The following is a 7,590-nucleotide window of genomic DNA, read 5'->3' as shown; positions in this document are numbered from 1 at the left end:
TGATGATGAAGAATGAGCTGTAAGGTCTGGAGATGAAACTGATTATAAGATTCAGGTTTGCAAGACAGGAGAAAATTCTGGTGACATCTAATGTTGCACTGCCTGGCAGCTGCTGGCTTTTTCACAGTATTTGCAAGGTAGAAATTACCATCTTCTGTGGCTCAGCACCTGGCATGGTCCAGACACAACACAGTCTGGGATCTCTGAGGAATAATAATGAAATAGTGTTAATATCAAGCACTTTTTACTACAGCTTTGCAGATGATTTTGAGCACTTTTCTCTGGTCTTGGGGACGCTCCATATAATCCCCAGTTACACCAAGAATGTGACCTGTGAAATCAGACTGAAGCAGGGGACCTTTATGGTGATAGCAGAATTTTTTAGATATGAAGCTTAAGCAGCTCAGTCATCAGGGCAACCCCATGTGCTTTAAATGTCTTCATCCAGGTGTTCATCATAATAAACCAAAGCTGCTGGAACTGGGCTGGAGTCATATGCAGTCCCAGCTGAGAAAGACATCATTAAGCTGCTGGGCCTCCCCAGAGACAGCATCACAGTGACAGCTAGGAAATGGTTAATAATTAATTATAATTTTTAACACTTTGGGGCTAACATTAGAGTGAGGGGGTGGGCTCATGGGTCTGTGCAAGGTATAAGGACATGCAGCAGTGAAGGAAAGTTGGTGGGATACAGAGCAGAAAGGTGGAGCTTGGGGGGAGTTCCCAAGATATTGCCCCCTGGGAAGGTGTTACCCACAGCTGGAAAGCATTTGTCTGTTTGCTGTGAACATACTGCATGAAATAGCAGAGTAGTACTATGGAGCAGAAATAAAGAGGATCTCTGAATACAGAACTGGTATACTGAGGACTGTGCTGGGCCAAAAGCTATGTTCATTTCTGCATAAACATCACTGAAAAGGTAAGGATGGTAGCGCTTATCTGTGACTAAGATTAAAACACGTGACGACGTGCTGCAATTGTTGCACAAACAAGCATTAGAAACTCATCCAAAAACATGTCATGTCCAGGTTATTAAGGACCAATAATGCTCCCTTGGATGGGAGACACCATTTTGATTGAATTATGGGGATGTTTGATCTTACAGACTGAACTAAGAGGGTTTTAAAGAAGCAATAGTTAACTTTATTTCTGTCTTCACATTTCACTAGCTTACTCTCTTTTTTTTAGTGGTAGGAGGACAGGGATATGACTGCTGTGAACGCAGTAAAAGAGAAACCCATGCATTTGGTTTTCATTCCTGGTCTTGAGTGTCTTGACTTTCCATTAGTAGCCTAGGGGACACTTACAGCAGTTCAGAAATCATTTTTACCTTGAAATGATCCTGTTCAAAATTAACATAGTTGTAACTAACTTTGAAAGGATCGCAATGTAAATACAGTGCAAGAAACAAAACCAGTGTGTGCCTGTAAGAATATGATGCTATGTCGTTATTAAATTTTCTTAAATTAAATTTGCCTTTAAAAAAGGAGAGAGAAAAAAAAAAAAAAAAAAGCTCCTTGACTGCTCTCTAGCTGTTTTACTCTGCTGTGGAGCAATAGAGAAAAGCTAGAGCAAACAAACCAGCTATTGTACATAAACATGCAAACACACATTTCCCTGTTGAGTTTTTCCTGTTGAATAGCTTTGGTTCACTGGGTAGTTCCCTAAGATGTATTTGTTTTCTCATTTTTTACTATTGGTTTTCATAACTGATGTTTTGTCAGTTGGCAGAATCTTTACAGAGAATATACTACAACCAAGCATCCTCTTGCAAAACCCTGGGGTCAGCCCTGGGCAAGATCCATTCCCCCTCCCCAGTTCACTGCTCCCCAGGGCTCCTGGTAACAGATAGAGCTTATCACTGATCTGCTTTGCTGGATGCTGATCATTCTAGGAATAAAGAGTAATGCTGAAAAATATTATAATGTTAGAAACAAAAGACAAAAAATAGGTATACAGTAGTGGTGAGATTTTTCATGAAGGACAATTGAGGAAGCACCACTGAGAGGCTGTTACTGTTTCTTCAGGACCCCAACTGGGTTAGCACAGGATGCTGAATGCGTATTTAGGAATTAGCAGATGGAATTGTAAATTCTCAGAAAGTGCAGCTGTGTTACCAGGAGGTGAGGGTTAACTTGGGAGAGGACATCCTTATCCTCTGCAGAATGAACTCATCCTTGATTGTGGAGCAGAGGAGCACTTCTGCATGTGGCAGAGAGAAAAGTGAGGAAGCAGGACCAAGCTCCTGGGAGAGTGAGGTGAAGTCTGGGCTCTCTGTTCAGGTGCTGCATGGAGCAGGATGCCTGCAACTTTCCTGTGTGAGTGGGCGGAAGCTGCAGGGTGCTGGGGTGGAAAACAGCTCTAAAGCACATAACAGGAATGGTGGTCTGCATGCATGTTTGTAGTTGTTGTGGTTTTTTGTTTGTTTGGTTTTTGGTTGGTTGTGTTTTTTGTTTGATTTTTTTTGTGTGTGTTTTTTTTTTTTTTGGGGGGGGGGGTTGGTTTGGTTTTGTGCATTTTGTGGTTGCCCCGTCCTTGCAGATGTTCAAGACCAGGTTGGACGTAGCCCTGGGCAACCTGATCTAGTGAGTAGTGTCCCTGACACCCATTGTCTGTCTGGATGAGTGGGAGTAGAGTAGAGTAGATGCAGATCACCAGAGGTCTGTGAGCTTGACCTTCAGGATGCGGAAACAATTTATTATTTTTTCTTCTGTGAATGTATGAGGATGAAGAGGTACATGGTGTCTGCAAACAACCTTGAGGGCTGCCTGCGGCTGCCCTCCCCTTCTGTTGCCTGCCCTGCTCCAAGGGTCCTGCTGGGTCCCCTCCCTTCCCTTCCGCACAGAATATTTCCCTCCTTGTCCCTGTAGCTGCACACCCTGTCACAACACCCAGCCTTGGCTCGGGGACCTCTGAGCTGAATGAACCCACCTGCCAATGGCACACTGCTGCCTGCTGGAGCACAGTGTAACTGGGACACTTGTTTATCTGCTGGACTAGAAGCCAGATGTCAAGGATTTCCCATCTGATCCAAGTTCATGGGAAGGTTTTGGGGTGGGAAAGTAATGTACAAGGACTGACAACACATTCCCTCCACACACACAGACACACACACACAGACACACACACACAGACACACACACACAGACACGCACACGCACACGCGCGCACACACACACACACACACACACACACACACACACACACACACACACACACTCTGGCCATCCATACTCGCTGTCCCACACCTCCATGAGCTGCTGCTGGTCTATCACTGAGCAGTAGCAACTTTCCCAGGGTCTGTGGGCAGGGTGGGCCAAAGAAACCTTCTGTAACCCTCCCATCTTCTATTGCTCTAACTTTTATTTCTTTTCCCTCTCTCCTTCCTCTCCTGACCCCTTCCTTGTGAGTGGGTCAGGGTTTCAGCAGCTATTCCAGCAGCTTGTTTGGGTCAGCTGCATGCTCTGCCCAGTTCCTACACGTGGGCAGCTCACTGTAATTTGGTATTGCAGTCATGACCCAGCTCTGATGCTGAGTTCTAGGAATCAAACTTTGCCCAATAAACAGAATCAATAAGCTTCCCTCTGCATGTTCTTGCTGCTGTTAACAAAACCATCACATAGGTTGTTCTTCAAATATCTTCTCAGATATTGCTCTTAAGATATCAGCTGCAAAATGTTTGAAATGAGCACAAAGAGGCTTTTTGTGGAGCTACTAGTTCATGCCTTTTACCTCTCCAGGTTGGCTGGAGATGCTGTACGCCTCTCTGCTTTGCCCAGAGCTCCTGGGAGACCTTGGGGGGAGCAATGCATGTGGCTTGTAAGTAAGCAGGCTGCTGCTGCTGCACTGGCTGCATTAGAAATTCATAAGCAGAGGAAGAACAAGGAATAGGGCCAGTGAGAGGAGAGGTTATGGGGTACCTTGGCACCTGGTGCAGGAAAATAAGGGTCTGGGCAGAGCGTGGAGGGGCAGGTAGGGATCAGTCTGTCTGTCACCTCTACATGCTGACATATTCAGAACTGAGCGAGTGTGTTCCACGTGTCTGCTTCCAGAAAAAATGAAAGCTTCAGCTTCTCAAAAGCAGATTTTCTGTAGATGAAAAACTTTGATAGTGCTCAGATTGAAAAAGTATCTTAGCATAAGAATAATTCTAGAGGAGAAACGAAGGGCTAGTTTACATTGCATGCTGCAGTTTTTTTTTTGTTTTCGTTTTTGTTTTTTTTTAAAAAGACTGATAGAGGATGTCATCAAAAAAGGGGAAATACTTCTAAAAAGCCGATAGTTTTTCATAAAACCTTTCCTGTTCTCCTATAGGTCATTATTCAGCCAAAGGATTCTTTTTCTTGTCTTAGTCTTGAAAAATGTTAAGCGCTGCATCCCAAGGCCGTGCTGGGGAGGCTGGAAGAGAAGGGGAGTGTTTGCTGATGGGGCTCACAGCCACCACAGCTTTTCACTGGGATGACTTTCTGGTTATTTCTTGCTCTCAGTCCTCACCTTTGAGTTTAGTTCTGCCTCTGAATTTCTCAGTGCTACTCCTAGCAGCAGTAGTTGCTCTGGCTCCTGCAACATTTCACCTTGGTGGAGGACTTTGCCTGGCTCTGTTGTGTGTGTGTTTTTGTTGTTGTTGTTTGTTTGTTCATTGTGTGGTGGCTTTTTTTTTTTTTTCACAGACATGGATTAATGCTCCAGTAGGTCAGGTCTGGATGATGGGGTGAACAAATGGGGCCCAGACATCCAGAACAGTCACTGGCAACATCAGAGAGGTCAGCTTGTGTCAGGTATCCAACTCCCTGCCCCTAAAAGGACCTGTAACAAAAAGCATTTCCAAAAAAAAAAAAAAGTGTCTGCTGCTCCTTACTTGCCTGCAGATAGGACCAAGGGACTGCTTCCTGTTTTGTGCTGCATTTGCTGCCTCCATTTATTGCCCTCATAACTGCTGTCACCCTTCAGAGTTGAGCTGTCTTCTTGCCAGGCCTCTGAAAAATGGGTTTTTATATGGTGCCTCTGTCTACTACAATGTTTACCTCTAACCTGAGCCAAGTGTGGTGCTCTTTTAAATCTGGCCATCCAGAGAGATCTTCAGTGAAGAGAGGAATCATCTCACTACAGAAACCGTGGTTGGAAATGAAGTTATTTTTCTAATAGGCCAAAAATATACATCAAAATGTTGCAGAAAAGACCCAACAACTGCAGTGTAAAGGGACTTGGCAGGATCTATTGACTCAGTTGTTTGCCACCTGATTTATTGCCAGCGTGGGTTTGATTGTTAGAATGAAAGACCTGTAGCCAAATCTCTGTTGTTTAACCCTACGGTCCCGAGCAAGAGGGGAAGAGCACAGCAGGCTCCTGTCCTGCCTGCTGCCACACACCCAGGAGGCCTGGGGACAGAGGAGGGGAAGGATCAGCCTCCAAGGAAATCCTGGCTTTGCAATCTCCAGCTTCATTTCCTCTGGGCTTCCTTGAGATGACTGTTGGACAGGGTGACTAGAAGTGCCTTCAGTGTTGGTAGCCTTTTGTAAGGTAGAAAACAGACACAGTGTAAAGAAAGGACCTGACCAAAGGGCTCTGTGCACGTTTATTTACACAAGCACATGCACACACATTTGTTGAAAACTCTACAATGTCACACACAATTTGTGAACTATTTTCACCTGAAAATGTCATTGTGATTGCAGGAATGACTGTTTTCTTCCCCGGCACACTGCACCTCTGTGCTTTCTGTGTGGAGATCAGGCTGTCTCTATGCCACCAGCCTGCCCCATGGTGATGTTGATGCCCCAGCAGCAGGCCTCCCACCCAGCCATCCCGCAGTCCCACCAGGCTCTGTGCAGGTGAACTCCTGCCCTCACCCTCCCAGCCTGTCCCTCCCAAGGAGCTGAGCACACCCATGGCAGCAAGTCAGCAGTGTCAGCAATCCCAGCATGTCCCCCCAGTCCCAATGTGGCCATGGCTCTGCAGCTGTGCAGACCCCAGGCCCCTCCTGACTGGGATGGACTGGGAGGGAAGGAGCAAGGTTCCTTTTGCAAGGTGTGAGGTTCATTACTCAAAGCCCCTTCCACCAGCTAGCTGTTACTTAGCTCAGGTCTTGGCTGTCACTCAGCGTGTTCATGCAGCATGCTTCACAGCTGGCATCCCCAGATGAAGAGCCTTTCTCTGCCACACAACCAGATCATCCCCTTGTCCTTCCTTATCCCTGCTGGCTCCTGGAGCCTGTCAGCCTCTGCTCTCCTTGTGCTGAGTGACATTCTTTACTCTGGCTTTACACTAGCAGAAGGAAGCAGGAACACTTTTCCAGCTCTCAGTAGGAAGCTACTGTCAAACTCTACCATTTCTAACTGCTTTGCCTTCTGGACAGCCACATTTCTCCGGACACCTGCATCTTTGTGCAAATATGGTCTGAGAGGACCAGGATCAGACTTCTTTCTGTCACGTATTCACCAGGCCCTTGCTCACTGGTATCGGCTTCCTCCTCTCAGCTAGTTAGTGTCTTGTGTGTCTTCAGAATTAATGACTAGACAAACGTGTCCTGAGCACGATAGGTACTGACTTATTCCTGGCATTTTGCAAGGATTTTGTGACACATCAATACAAGCAGAGAATGCAAGATCTCCCTCCTTTCAGACAGGGTAAGACATATTTGGCACACTTAATTTTGGGGAATTCTGTCACTGATCTTTTTAGTAGAACTCTTGAGTTTCCTGAGAGATGTCTTATAGATTGTGTGTATGAAAAGGGGGATCTCTGGATCCAGTGGGAGATGCAGTCCACAGCATGACTGGTTGGGGCAGCTGTCCTGGATGACCCTGGTGGCTCTTTCTGGAGCTGTCACTCTCTGTATCTGTTTGCTTAGTCTTTATATTTTTGGATCTTCTCTTTATTTACATTAGTCAAGACTAAAAGGATTGACAAGCAGGGCCTCGTGGTGGAAAAGCTTAAGTCAATCTAACTGTGATGGCAGCGATGCCTCTGTCAAGTAAATGTGAATGCCAGAGAACATTGTCTTTCTCCCTGACATTACTTATTTGGACTAAGCCAAAAATATCCATGAGCCATGTACATGTTTCATAGTGGTGTTTCCTTTATATCGATCAGTTAGCTTTAGAAATTGCTGTGACAATGCTGACATGTTTGATGGGCTGAGCAAAATGAGATGGTTTGAGGTCTCACTTTATCAAAGACCTCAAACTTTGTGACAGGCATGTGAAAAAATGAGTAAAAAAAATTCCACAAAACCCATCCAAGTTGATCTTTGGGTTAAAGGTTTAGTTCGTGCCTGAGCATAGGGTGATGGTTTCCACTCATTGCTACTCTCTGCCAGTGCCTATTTGTTTTCCTACTAAGTAAATCTGAGGAACTTTCTAGAGAATAAAGGATAGGCTAGAGTCTGAATTTAGGGTGTAAGCACCTGTGAGCTTTAGAAAAGAAAGGCTGAAAACTAGACTAATCCTCAAGCAGGCTCAACCTCAAGTTTGAACCTCTAAGTGGAACAGCAGGATGCACATCAAATTGCAGGGCTGCGTTACCATGCTACAGTGATGGCACTGCTTGATTCCATTTTAATGGAGCTGAACAAAACGGGAAGTATTTCTC

The 7,590-nt window shown here is 45.3% G+C and overlaps 1 long non-coding RNA gene across 3 annotated transcripts; it reads left to right on the top strand.

Annotated features, from left to right (window-relative positions):
• The first annotated feature begins 539 nt into the window (after positions 1-539).
• Positions 540-6,039, top strand: LOC311445465. 3 transcript variants are annotated; one of them, XR_014698426.1, is made up of 4 exons: positions 546-919; positions 3,741-3,819; positions 4,315-4,414; positions 4,671-6,039. It is a non-coding gene; the product is annotated as an uncharacterized lncRNA (long non-coding RNA). The 3 variants fall into 3 exon arrangements; XR_014698425.1 differs by lacking the exon at positions 4,315-4,414; XR_014698424.1 differs by lacking the exons at positions 3,741-3,819; positions 4,315-4,414 and having other exon boundaries at positions 540-919.
• The last annotated feature ends 1,551 nt before the right edge of the window (positions 6,040-7,590 follow it).

This window comes from Aythya ferina (assembly GCF_964211825.1).
Source record: "Aythya ferina genome assembly, chromosome: 16".
Lineage (NCBI taxonomy): Eukaryota > Metazoa > Chordata > Aves > Anseriformes > Anatidae > Aythya > Aythya ferina.
The sequence above is the reverse complement of the archived record's forward strand: the minus strand, read 5'-3'. Positions and strand labels throughout refer to the sequence as shown.